This window comes from Helicoverpa armigera, chromosome 11 (assembly GCF_030705265.1).
Source record: "Helicoverpa armigera isolate CAAS_96S chromosome 11, ASM3070526v1, whole genome shotgun sequence".
In the NCBI taxonomy this organism is placed as follows: domain Eukaryota; kingdom Metazoa; phylum Arthropoda; class Insecta; order Lepidoptera; family Noctuidae; genus Helicoverpa; species Helicoverpa armigera.
The window spans coordinates 3,651,170-3,664,483 of NC_087130.1; the positions used below are offsets into that span (position 1 = coordinate 3,651,170).

The following is a 13,314-nucleotide window of genomic DNA, read 5'->3' on the forward strand; positions in this document are numbered from 1 at the left end:
GGCAGCTCAGGGATAATTATCAGGAAAATAAATGCAGATGAGCTGTAATTGGAACTACCTAAGTCATATAATAGATAAATGATATCAGAATGAACCAACATTCAATCGAAAATACGATGAGCATGGATGAGTGGGTTAGGTATGTAACCCTTAGAGCACAGGGTGATATTTATCATCAGTTTTGCGGCAATAGCGTGTGTATACGTGACTCAATGAATTCAGCAGTAAGTGTATGTGGTATGTATGAGGCAGTTTTATTCGTAGTATAGGCAGCTATTTGAGGGTTTATAACGAACCGCACGAGGGAGTGCCACGAGTTAATATTGGCGTCACGGGTATCGACACATTGTGGTTTTTTGGGCACAGCAACGACAATAGATAGTTTCCTAATTTGCAATTCATAGGACTCAAATCATCAACGATTTAATATAGTACTTTATATCTACACCAGGACGATTCTCTTTGTAGCTTATTTTGCAGTAAAGAGAGAACTTCACACAGCGCTTTAATAGCCTCTTCTTAATTTAGGTATACCTACTTGAAGCGCTAAGGAAAGCCGGGGCATAGTTCTTTCATGAAGGTAAGTACTTGTCGTCGTCTGCAATTTATGGTCTCATTCTGGAGAAAATAACCGTCTGCATTATGGAAACTATACTTAGGTGTTGGCTAAAGTGACTAATATAAGAAGAAGTTACTAAAAAATATGATTTCATTTAGAAAAAAATATATTAAACATAGTATTATTAAAGCTGTTACGAAACACAAGATGCTATTTAAAACAGATGGGTAGATACGGTATTTTGGTACCAGTTTGCTTTCCAAACTTAATTTGGAATAATCGACGAAGTTTTCCCAGTCCATAAGTTAGATGACTTTATCAAACGATGAGCCCAGAATTCGATCATCTAATTAAACTTTAATTCGAACTTGTGAATGGTGCCAAAAATATATACGAAATGGCTTTGTCTTAGATTTTTATCACTAGAAAATGGAATAATAATGTGATTCCCAAGGTAGGTCAGGAGATATTTGAATTTTAATTTGCAGAATTAGTATTTACAGCTTTAAAATCACAGAATAATTTTGCGTATACATATAACAACATAGTTCTCAAACTTAACTAATATACTGGCACGCTGATTGTATGAAATTCCGTTTTCATAGTTTCTTTGATCAACCAAAGTTTAATTACCACTTACCGGGCCTATTAAGGAAGTTATAGTTTAATTTGTGAATAATTTTGTACATGCGTAGGAAAGATTCATTCGTAATAACACTGACGGTTCTTATTGATTAACCAGTAACCATGGTTACCAAACCAAATATTTTGGGAGTTCCAGGAAAATACAATTCTTGATAAACAACCTTCATCCATTTAATGTAGATACATCGTAAATTCGGGAGTACAAATTAATGCTGGCGAGAAGATCTAGTAGAACAGTTCCTTCACAAGTCGGGTGGAACAAGCTTTTGCTGCTTTTTACAAGGAGAATAAAAAGGGATGAGCGAAACCTTTGTCCAGTAATAGGATGGCACATGTTAAATAGACAACGAAGGAGGTTCTAATATAATTGAACAGAGAACTCTATAATTTTCTACTATTTCGGTCTACATATTAGCATAACGCAGTACATGATCCACTTGTTTAATTAACAGAAGTATAGTTTAAAGGCCGTTTCATAAATTTATTGTTTCCGACCGCACCCAAAGAGCCACTGGCCGGTTCACATCCGTTTCGTGACACCTGCGTCAACCGTCGAATACAAAAAATGACTTGTATTATCTGAACAGAATGCCTAATAATTGTAAATGTAGAATCTAACTATACATATGCAAATTCTATGAAAATGGCAAGCCTACAAAATTTTAATAGTGCGAGTCAAAACTCAGTTTTGTGTTAGTGAATACTGTGTTATTTTAGCAAAATAATATATGCTCAAAGTTTTAAACCACAGCGCAAATTGAAATGACGAAAATACCACCATTGTGTTTAATTTCGTTATTTCCACCCTAATCACTAATGGGCAAAAGTACCATTGTCCCCGACTATACGTTCTACAATTTCTACGAACCCTTCGCCCCTCAAAATTCTCAGTGTTTGCATGTTTATACCTCACTCTCCCCTTACGATTTCGCTAGATGTAATGTAAATACAATTTATACCGAAAGTGTACTTGTAAGTGTAAAGCAACGGTAGCCTATAATTCGCGCTTGTATGTACTTTTGAACATAAAACACCCTATTGTTGGTCCCCGGAGTGCCTTTGAGAGCATTTTATATGCTCTAGTTGGGAACACCTTTGGAATGTGAAAGAAGGTAAAAAGATACTAATGCATACGCGTATAGAGGTTATGTTTACGACTTTCGCCTGACGTGTACTTGCATAGGTTAAAGCGGCCTTGAGAAAAATCCGTTATATCGCAATATTAACATAATATTTGGAGGAGATACATTACAGCAAGATGTTACATTGCGAAAAAGAGAACATCTGGCCACGGGTCTTTGACCTACGCAGAGTTCACTTATGTTTGACAATTGAAGGTCGCAATCGCGACTTTACTGAATCTAGCTCGTTCTATTTTTAGAACATAAAGAAAATTATGGATATTAAATATTAATATCACTTTAATAAGAATTATAACTTCTTACATCAAGATTTATACTTCGACATGAAAAGTAAAAATATTTTTTGTTCACGCAAACATTCCGAATTGGTACGTAACTGAATCATATCGAGATTTCAATCAAAATGAACATCCGATTGGGGAAATTGATGACAAAATATGAATGCCAAGAGTATGCTCTAACAAGAAAACAAGGCGCTGACACAGAAAATAAATCAACAATATGATAAAGGTACTATAAATGAAAACTGAAATCAGTAAAAGTTAAAACAAAGATTTTATAGTTGAAGAAGACGTTGAAAAAACGCATGAAGTTATAACTATTTCTTAACAAGTCGACCCTAAAGAACGTTTCATAAAGGCGAGTTAAAGTGTACAATAGCTATGGAGATTTGAAAGAAACCGTGACGATATGGCCGTTGATTATTTATCGTGAGTAACGTTAAACCGAGGGGCCACGGCCGGACACGACTTGCACGATAATCGCATATGACTTCACACTGTAACCGCTACGGGAAAATTTAATCATGACACATGGAATGAATACACAAAATGAATAGGCCTAAAATATTAGCAAATGTTTTAGGGATAGGAAATTGACGCTAGATCCGTCTAGATCATCATGCATAAGCTGCGAAATATTAAGTACCTACATCGTATCTATTTTGAAATTATTATAACGAATTATTATTTCTTCAGGGCCCTTGCACGTACTGAAATACATTTTGAAGCTACGGGTTGTAGTTTTCATCGATCCATCTATTAGTTTGCCGATTCTGATTTGTTCTTACTTTTAAGCTTATCTATCATCGCTTCCATAGTTTTCAACTACCGTTTCATATCTATCTATGTACTAAATAAACTAAATACACATAATCTGATTAATATAATTATCTATGTCAATATAGACTTGGGCCATGATATTAATGAAATAAATCAGTTCCAGTAGCTAATTATCTTTTCGATTACTATCAATACGTGGAATACCAGAACTTAGGGATTCTCAGAATAGTTCGATATGATAGCTGATATGTTCCAATGCCATTATATCTATTGGGGTTCCGTTAACCTAATAATTTTAATTTCAGTGCTCCGGTTTTTTCCTATGTCCCAAAAGACTACTCTATCGATGTCATTTTTTTGACAGTAAGTAACGTGTTTCTATAGTTGATTGCTATTATGAGAATTAGTAAATACACAAGAGAAGTGCAGTGTTTACAGAAACTAGTTTTAAGAGAAGCCGACATGACAATGAACAAGTTTTTACTAGATTCAATGATGTCTTGGATATGACAGGTACGATGAAAGGGGTGCTTCTTGCCAATTTGAAAAGGCAGCAGTGATTTTAGCCTCTAGTCAAATTACAAAGAAGACACAAAGATTATGATAACAAGAATGAAAAAGAAGTTTAAGAATGAATTCTCATTATGTTTTATATCTTTCCCTCAAAAACCATCCACAGAATTTGTTAACATAGACGCGCTTGGTCACAAAATGTGTAAAGCAGTCTGGCAAGTAGTAAATAATATACTAAGATATGCCACGATGTTGAAGTTCAAAGGCTTTCCGGAGAAGCGTCTAGAATATCTGAAGCGTAAAAAGCCAACACTAGATAATAAAACACCGGGTGTAGACCGTTTGAACGTCGATTTTACTCAACCAACAATCATGTAGATAACGAAGAGAATAAAAAACAGCATTTGCTTGAACATAAATATTCACTGCAGTCCTTACAATGGTAATACGTGGGCGTTGAACCTTTCTACCCACGTATGGTGATTATTTTAGTAAATTCTGATGGGTTAAAACATGTTTATTGTTTACATAATAGCCTGTTCAATCCCATCGGCGTCGTGGCTAATCTCTAAATCTACACAACGGCAATATCCAATGGGTTCCTAGATACTGCTCTTTATTACTTCAGGGATTTGTTTGTTATGGGTTTCTGTCATGTTTCCGTGTTAGGTAATGCCGTGATCGATGTTGCGATACGGGCTTTTCTTTGCTTACATTACTGGCCATTACGCTTTCAACTTATGGTTCTTATCGCCACTTCCATTTACATGAAGCTAAACTTATTGCGGTAAAAGTGAACCAAATTACACTTCACTTTATCATCGGAAATGCTATAACGATTAAGTAAACAACATTAAGTTGGGATTAGCGTAATTCTTTCTGCGAAGAAATATCCACGTGATATTTAGAGATACCGTATCTGGTATGATAAAAGTGTTTGTTCTTTATGTAAATAATTGGCCGTGTCGAAGGTTGGGCTCAAGGGCTTTCTCTTGCGGTTTTTATCTGTCCAGGGCTAAGATTCTGATAGCAGAGCCACTTATGGCTTTGTATATTTATGGGAGAGATTGGTACGTGCCTACGTTGCTTCACGTTACGTTTGCGAAATAGACTGAAGGATCTAAAACGTGATCGGTTGCACGTGTTTTGGTATGGTCAGGTATAATTATACAAACAGTGCGTTGGAGGTATGTGTGTATGTTTTATGTACTTTGCGACACAATGCGCAGCTGCAGATTGACCACACGCCTCGGCCCGTCTGATATGTGGTCACGTATATAGCTATTTAGCTGTTTAGAGGAATACTCCAGGGTTACCTCTATCAACTGTAACACTGTAAATCAATTGTAACACTGTCTAAACATTATTCAATTAAGGAGTGTTTAACACGTGTTAATTACGCGTATCGCGTGGATAGCAAGATAAAATTCGATATAATCAATTTAGCACACGATAAGCAGTACTTACATTATTATCACGGTTCCTCATCACCATAATCAATTAGTACTCCGCTGGAATCATTCATCCATGACAACTGAGATGTTTTGCTTGTTGAGTTACTGACTGACGCATCTATATTTTCTTAGTATACCATATTGTTAACCTACCTAGCAAAACATTTCCCCATTCTTCTATTATTACCTCGCCTAGGTCAAATTCATTAAAATGAACTTTATTGTTTGCGGGAAAAATAAACACCGTTGTCAAGAGAATTGTGGAAGCATTACAAACCATTTTACTTGGAAATTTGTTTTGATAAACTGATACAACTCAGTTGTTTGTATTCTCCGTTAAAATAGACTATTCACGGCAAATATTTCCACAATACGTGCGGCTCATTTAATTTTAAGGCTATTAATTACGGGAATAATCTGATAACGCTGGGTGGTAAATAGGTATTTAACGTTAATGTATCGAGTTACTGAGGCCAGCCCTGTGGAGTTCGTTCCCAGAGAATGGCCACAGCCGGTCAGCGCGCCACGTATCATATGCTCAATTACACCGCTCTGCGACGGAGCGCCAGTTTTCAACGACCCTACCTCCTGCTTCAATGCTACTTTTACCTTTTCGATACTATGCTAGCCTAGTACACCAAGTGAAATCGACTCAAGAATAAATGTAGGAGCCACTGGGAATCCAAACACAATTTGCGAGCAGTGGCAATGAAGGCATTGTTACCAAAACAAAACCATTTTCTACATTTGTTCGAATAGAACGCGTTTTCACGAAACCAAAAATAAATCAATGTCAACGCTCTCCCATTCATAAATCCTTTGCGGAACGGAGTGTCAGCATTCCCAGTGTCTGTAATTTAATTTTGCTATATGGGAAAATTATTTTATTGTCTCTATCCAACACTGCAACTTTTGCAACGGCCGAATGGTTTTAAAACGAAATGTGGCTGCAATACATTCGAACAATGTTTCCTCGCAAAGGAGCATCTGGAATCACTGCAAATAACTAAGAACTCCGTTTATAGCCTTGCACATTCTTGAGATCCGTTTACGAGGAATGTTCGATATGAGAAGTCAGAACCAATGCAGGAACATTTTATGAGCTATCTTCAGATATTGCATTATACGGACAGTATAACTGAATACCGCACAATGCGCGAAGCATATCTTTCCTAGATTTAAAACTAGAACTAAACTTAAACCTAGCTAAAGAGGACAAAGAAAAGACAAAACGAGCTCAATCTGTAACATTGAGCGTCTCACAATTATAATAAAAGAGGACTGTGAAATAATAACGTGTTTTACCGACGAATGAAAATTAAAATGTTCAGACAAGCAGCTGTTAAACGTGGGGGAAGTTTACTCTGTGAAGGGAGGACGTTTCAGTTTCACGCTGTCAAAGGTTTGAAGTAGCTCGAGGCGCGTTCGCTTAAAGCATGATTATGACATTTATTAATTTTCACACACACCCTGCGCCGCTTTCGCACATTGATGTCGATTATTATATAAAGCGTGAAAAAGTAATAAAAGATCCAATTTCTGTTTAAAATGAGTTCTACGTGTAACTATGACTATATTTTGTGGGCGCGAGGGAAAAAGTAGGAAAATAAATAAATTATAAAAACAAGGAAAAATAGTTAATATTATTTTTATATTTAAAAATCTCTGAACCAACGATTGTTTAAAATCGATTAAAACAAAAAATACGGATGTAGTAGGCAATAGCAGTCTTAAAATTAATCTATCTTATCTCAAAGTGGCAAAGGAGCAAAAACCTGTACCTACTTCAATGTCAGGAGAAGGAAAAAAATGTATTGTTTTGTGGTGTTTGACGGTGTTTGCCCCCCGTGCTAGACGGAGCGGCACAGTAAATACATTACCAGGTCCATGAACTTGAGTCTCAATTGCATATTATATTTTTAGCTCGACTCGTACTAAAATTGACCGTACCGCCAGTTATACTGATTTGCGTTGCACGTACAACCACTTATAGTCGCAATATTGATATAACATAATAAGTGATAAGATTGTAAGTGGCTGCAAGCTATTAAATAATATTTAAGTAATCATGATATATTGTTTCCCTGATATAAAGCTTAAAGAAGGCAAAGCAGATATAGCATTAGTGATTGCAGTATTTTAGCTTCCAATACTTAGTAGTAACTTATGAAAAGATAGAAAGTAATATACCTTTCGAATTCTTCGTCTGTACTTATATAGAAGTCGTATGGTCGTATCCAATTTCTGAAGGGTGTGAGGTAAACCAAGAACGATAGAAAGATGAAGTTAAAGCTAGCAATAATTTCAAAATAAACAAAAAAGTATTGTAAAAGACCATAATCCGTACCGTGTTAAATAATGTGGAATGTAGAACAAAATGACTACACCTATCGCTATGTTAAAGGAGGCCAAGTTTACAAGCATGCGCGGTCTTAGCCGCAGATGTCCTGCTTGCGTCGTCGAGCGCGGATTCCATGCAACCGCAAACCGCAGCGGTACTGTCACCTGAGGTTGCGGCGGCCGTCACGCTTGGATTCGTATCTTAACATGACGCCCATTTATCAGCGGATACAAATATTAGACAGCTTTACTATGGTAGATAAGATTTTACATAAAAAGAAAGCAAATATACAAAATTGCATTCACACACGTATGCATATAAAAACATCCAGATCCAATTACAACAGTCGGATAAAAAATGAAGCCAGTAACTAAATTCCAGTAGTTTAAGAATTCCGCTCGTCGTCGTCGCGTAAAGCAGTAAAAATTCATCGTCGACGAAGGAACCGAGTTCCAGCACAATTTGCTTTATGCTGGCTAGACTAAACCCGTTGGCTGTATGAAATTACAAATGAAATGAAATACGTAATATTTCACTTCAACGCGCTCTAAGCGTTCTAGTAGCTAAATAATACTAGTTCTGCTACTTTGTATTAGTTTAACATCTAAATTGTAATGTCTCATTGTCATTGTCTGGAGAATTCCGTTTCTATCGTGGTACTCAGTCACCAGCGGACTGTGTACGACAGTATCAGGCCATCACGTGGGGAAAGCGGACATCATAATTAGTCATATTTTTTACTCACGCTATAAAGAAACGAAAGAATTCAACAGCTGACTGCATTCTCGTATAAACACGGTGATGTAACAAGGCACTACCTACACAACTGTTAGCTGACACAATGAGGTCTGTTACGACATTACGAGCCTGCAGCTTGTAAACAAATATTCAACAATGCACCGAATCAAGACAGACACGTTACGTTTTCAACAATAGTATTAAAATGTGCAGACAAAGTTCATTATATTTATTACGCATTATTTTGTCCTTTCATGCATTTGAATTATCTCAGACAATATGTTGATGCTTCTTTAACATTCCAAATAATACAACCGCAAGTACTCCATCTTGTAAAAGTTACATCTTCAATATGACTTCTTGTATGACAACATCCCCTCAATATAAAATTCACGACTATATTCTAAATATTATTTACTCAATTGCACGAACGTTCGGCGCATGTGCTGCGGTCCTAAAATTCCATCCCATACCGAGTAATAAGGCAGTCAACGTGCCCTCCGCGCTCCGTTTTTCCCCAAACGATCCCCATCGGGCTTTTGGAGACCCTAATGGTGGTCGGATTCGACCCAAACCGATCGTTTCTATATAAATTGAAAGCAAGCTTGAAACAAAGAGTTACTACCAATTTCGTTTTGAGCACATTACGAATTCTGTCCACTCTATTTTTACTTTTATAATATGAAAGGTGGTTGTAATTGTGGAATATGACAGAATTTCCGGGAATGTAATAAATGCAACTTGAAGTTTTTAAGTAGTTGCAAGTATTCCGAGGACAGTTTTTGTTCTGTCGACAAGGCCCTCGTGCTAGCCTCGGTGCCCGGAATAAGGACTATCAGCTTGAAATTTTCAGCATTGCTAGTTGAGAATTAGTTGCGAGTTGGAATAAAAATTTGTCATATAATTTTAAGAAAAGAAAATTGAAGTGAAGAGATTCCTGAATGGGTCAGTTTGCAAGAAAATGAACGAGTTCGTTTAATATTAACTTGAACATAATGACTGACTCTACATCAAAAGCCATAAAATACCTACACAGCTTGATGTATATTCCCGTGTTGTACTCCAATCACGTTGTTAGACAGCTTGGTGAAGTGTAGCAGACTTGAGAATCTTTCTGCGGTGCGTTTCGCGGCCAACCGCTCATTGGTTTGACGACCTAATGGCCGCTCGGTTGCATAATAACTGCAATTAAATCGCAACTGATCCCCGCAGGGTGAACCATTGTCAATCTTGACAACGTTTCATTACAAGCAAGGACTGGCTTAGCGGTATTGTTGCTCGCCCTATTTAAATCACTCTTATAAAGCCGTTCCCATACACAGAAACGTGTCATTATTATTAATCATGTTTTTCTGTAAAAATCTCTTGTTAGTGTAAAAATCATGTTTTTTCGATGCAGGTACTGCATGCGATTCTGTAATTGGGTAACAGCCTACGGCAGGAAAGGTAAAAACAATTAGTTTTTCAATCCATTGAATATTTACACAGTATCGTTTGTTTGAATAAATTCCAGCGCTTTTTTAGGGTTGGTGAATAAAGATATTGCACTACGAGTAATATAAATTTAATTGGGTCAAAATCAGATATAGATAATGATTTAGTTCAATATTATCGAATTAAATAATACAGCTGCTGTTTTCGATTCAGTAGCATTTTTCTTCGATAGCAAATAGCTTAAAATTTTCAAACGCCGCAGTATTTAAAGTTATTTGAGATACTTTAATTAAACCTATAAACTTTTTGCCTTTTTAAAGTCTGGATAAAATTAAGGTATAATAAAACTGGACTGTTCATAAATTAAGGGTCGTTTAATCGTAAACGTGCGTGTTTATTTGCTGTGGATACGGTGGAACACATCGATATTCGTCGGATTTTCCTATCCTGTGGCGGTCAACAAACCACGGTTCAACGATCCGATACACGCAGGGTAACAATGTAAATGAAATTCTATAACCTTTCCACCATGGAGACCATAAAAATGTCCGCGAAAACAATAGGTGTTCGGTAAAATAATAGTGTCTAGGGGTGACAAGGTTTCTTTAAAATAATCTCTGAGATTACAGCAGGTAATCTATACTATGTTTAGGGGAACTTCTTAGCTTAAGAAGGTGCTGTGGTCTAAGCTACGTGTTTATTTATCGTAAGCGAAACTACGTTAAAGAAAAGCTGTGTGCCAAAAGTTATGTTTCCAAAATCACGGATATCCAAATACCACTAAATATGTTATTTTTTTTATTCCTCGATATCGATATTATCAATGTCCATTGTAATATAGCCAATTATCGTAATCGATATTTGTATCAAAACTAATCGTTTCCTTATTTTTAAACATGCCAAAAGATAACGATCATGTGATATGCATTTACTTTTAAATTTCTTTTTTTCGGTGGGAATGGTTTCAGATTGACTATTTTCTTCTGAAAAATTAATTCTTCTTCTGATTGCTGCAGTGCAGTTATTACGTAATTTTTGAGGCGCAGCTAAGAAACGCAAAACGAGAATGATTTTTAACGCCTTTTATTATTTCGTATCAGTGGCAGGCTATCATATTTCAATAATTACCTAACGATAATTTGATCTCCTAATAATTAAATATGGAAAAATACAGAAACTTAATGTTAGTATTATGTACAAAATTACCAAAAATGCCTACTAAGAACATACACAATAGCCAATATAATCCATAAAGACATAGTTATCTTTGCAATTAAGCTATACACTTACAAATCTCCATGCAACTTGCTTACGTGTGCTTACGTTATACTAATATTTTATTCTAAGTACTCTTAATTATATATTCGGGGATTTTACGTCTAATTGTTGAGAAATAATGAACAATACAATATGATGATTTGGGTAAAAACGGCTGTTTTTACAATGATTACGTACCTACATAAGTAGGTACACAAAAAGATGACCTGTTCTTGTAATTCGTGATTCTTGTCACTCTACCAAATAAGTAAGAATTTTAACCATATTTTGGCCTGTGTGTTTAAGAATATTATGTTGTATGTAATGTACTGGTTGGTGAATAGACCTTTCTCTCTACAATACTTGGTATATTAAACTCACCACTTTTACCAGGCTTTACATGTCTCGTACCTGAAAAGAAAATAATTATAAAAGCATTAATTAAGTGTATAATAAAAACACGCTTAGTTACTTAACAGCGGTTCGTGTGACTCATGAAATTGAAGCAATTAGGTGCTTATGCATAATATTTTGTGTTTAGTTTATCCCTATTATCCAGTTAAAACATTTTATGTGGAGTTTGGGATTAAATAGAGCATTGCTATTAAGTACCGTCTAGACACAGCTATGTATCTATTTAATCTTTATACACAGCTACATGAAACATGTATTCCTAAGCTTGGAAACAAGAAAGTCCAATATTAGTTGTTATTCTTATGTTGACATACATACATACAAAACTCGCATGTAGTCGTAGAAGTCTCGAATGGGTGTGTTTTAACGTATGTAAGTAAATAGGTCAAGAAGCAAATGCAAACGGAGCATAATGTTTGTAAAGGAATTTATATGAACATGGTTTAATAATAATTTACGGGAAAACGAGTAAATTTACAAGACTAACAATAGAAAAATAAATCACTCAAATAACATAAGCGAGTGTGACTCATCTATAGACATTTAAAATATGTAGAAAGCATACTTTAAACCTGACAAATCAATATTACTTTACGCCTTCCGAAGTAGGCTAACAATCATAATACAATCAGCTCCAAACAGAACGATCGCTTTCTAATATATTCGCTTCCATCCTCAATCTCCGTTTCTAAGAAGACATGGCTCACTAAACATATGATTCGTGATAGTGTTGCGATGCGTTGAAATTTATCTCAATTACTGTTCATCAAAATACTTTCAATGATTTCACCAATCGTAAACGTCGTTTCCTAACGCAATTTACTCAACCGTTTATTAATTTGCATGGTGGTTGCAAAAATGTTCTTGCAAACATTAATTAGGTCTCTAAATATTGAACCGAGTTAACTGAATACTGACCCAATTTCGTGATTAGGTTTCATTTATTAAACTTCCCATTTTAGGCGGTAAACAAATTATTGGCTAATTACTGCTGGTGCGTAACGAGGTTTGTTGAAGTAATGTGTAGAAATAACTTATAGGTACGTTTATGCGGTCAGATAATATAAAATAATGTATTTGGGCTTGAATTAATAATGGGTTTTTACTGTTTGAAGCAGCTGGCGTCTATAACACAAGGGAACAAGATTTTTGTTGCATGAAATATTACGACTAATATTGTATATTTTTGGGCTGGTAATTGAAGATCTGAAGTCAGAATTTCTGTATCAGCTTTAGTTTTCGAGATATCAACAAAACGTGATTTTCAAGAAAAACACAATTTTATTAACAAAGAACAGCAGAAGAACAACAATTAAGCATCAAAAAACTTTCTTTTATAAGATTTTCTAGCTTGATTCGGTTCACTAGGGCTGTCTTTAATGCTGCAACAGTAATTCGCCATCATGTTGGCATTCCAATGACCCTGGAACCGCTTTTCCATGGTCCGAATATCTTGATGGAACCGTTCGCCTTGTTCTTCACTGAGATCAAATAGATTTTCAGGGAAAAGGTCGAAATGGCTAAGGAGGAAGTATACCTTGATGCTCATATTACAACCAAGCCGACAGCATCTGTTCAATGTGATTTGAATAAGCTTTCATCCTTTTTGTTTGATAGAAAATTTTGTGCAATCCAAACGAATTCGTTTCGGGCATTTTTTTCGATATCGGTCATGTAATTATGAAACTTACACTTACATCAAACAACTTATTTGTGGACCATCAGGAATTCCGGCTTTTAGTTTCTCTATACACAA

The 13,314-nt window shown here is 35.7% G+C and overlaps 1 protein-coding gene across 5 annotated transcripts in view; it reads right to left on the minus strand.

Annotated features, from left to right (window-relative positions):
* Positions 1-13,314, minus strand: part of Src64b (Src oncogene at 64B) — a 59,452-nt gene that overhangs the window by 20,406 nt on the left and 25,732 nt on the right. Inside the window, exon 2 of one of the 5 annotated variants that reach the window (XM_064036767.1) lies at positions 11,526-11,555. The exons of the other annotated variants lie outside the window; for them this stretch is intronic. The gene's annotated coding sequence lies outside the window, so the exon portion shown is untranslated. The remainder of the gene's footprint in view (positions 1-11,525; positions 11,556-13,314) is intronic. 5 annotated transcript variants of the gene reach the window in all.